The sequence below is a fragment of the Tiliqua scincoides genome, chromosome 4, assembly GCF_035046505.1.
Source record: "Tiliqua scincoides isolate rTilSci1 chromosome 4, rTilSci1.hap2, whole genome shotgun sequence".
Taxonomy (NCBI): Eukaryota; Metazoa; Chordata; class Lepidosauria; order Squamata; family Scincidae; genus Tiliqua; species Tiliqua scincoides.
The window spans coordinates 94,084,638-94,085,721 of NC_089824.1; the positions used below are offsets into that span (position 1 = coordinate 94,084,638).

General features: G+C 46.3%; 1 pseudogene; it reads right to left on the reverse strand.

Moving 5' to 3' along the window:
• Nucleotides 1-486: 486 nt before the first annotated feature.
• On the reverse strand, nt 487-607 carry LOC136650770 (5S ribosomal RNA; annotated as a pseudogene).
• Nucleotides 608-1,084: the final 477 nt, after the last annotated feature.

The following is a 1,084-nucleotide window of genomic DNA, read 5'->3' on the forward strand; positions in this document are numbered from 1 at the left end:
AGGTCTGGGGTCCTATAGGTCTGGGTCAGGGGTACCGTTGGTCTGGGTCAAGTAGCTCTGGGCAGGTAGCACAGGTCTGGGCTCCTTCTGAAGCTGCATTTTATTCCTGTATGTCCCATTATCCAAATGCAGCTCAGCTGTGAGCTACCTCATTAGCTCATTCAAATCCCATCAAGGTCAAATGAAGCTCAGGTGTCCATCCAGGTCTCCATTGGCCTTGATTGATTACAGCTGTGGAGCCAGCCCTGCCCTTCCCAGAGCTGTCAACCAGCTGTCAAAACATGGGAATCACTGTCAACACCACATCATCCACCTGATGATCTTCTGATCTTCCATTACAATGCCTCCCAACAAACACAAAGACTGTATCCAATGCCATTGTCACCCTCCCAGGGGGTCACCTTGCTAACAACTTTTTGGTTCCATGCTGTGATATAATAACATCTTATTGGTTGGCAACCTTCAGTCTCGAAAGACTATGGTATAAGCCTATAGCACCCGGTATTCCCAGGTGGTCTCCCATCCAAGTACTAACCAGGCCTGACCCTGCTTAGCTTCCAAGATCAGACGAGATCGGGCATGTGCAGGGTAACAGTTGGCTCTTTGAACAATCAGTCTCATTGGTCTGTTTTGAGTTAAGAAAATTGTACTTTTTGTTACATAAGACAGTTGCATTTTTATTTTCTGGTTTTTTGGCCATAACTTTTGATAGAATGGAGATACTGCACTCTGGTTTGTTTTGTTGCAAGCTGCTGTAAATTACACATTGATTGGTATATAACAAGATGGTATTATTCCTATTAATGGTGATCTTAGCGATTTTGGTCACTAGTGGTGTCACCCCGCCAAGGCTGGCACCCAGTGCAGACCGACCCCCGCCAGCTACGCCACTGTTCTGGTCAACTCCAGTTTGGATTACTGTAATGCACTCGACATGGGGCTGCCCATGAAAAATGTTTGGAAACTTCAGTAGCCAGGCTGTTAACTGGAGCTGCTTGGTGGGATTACAGCTAAACAAATGCATCGGTAAAGCAGCTACCATGTTTTCCAGACTCACAAAGAGAGTCTGGTCCAACAAGAAGCT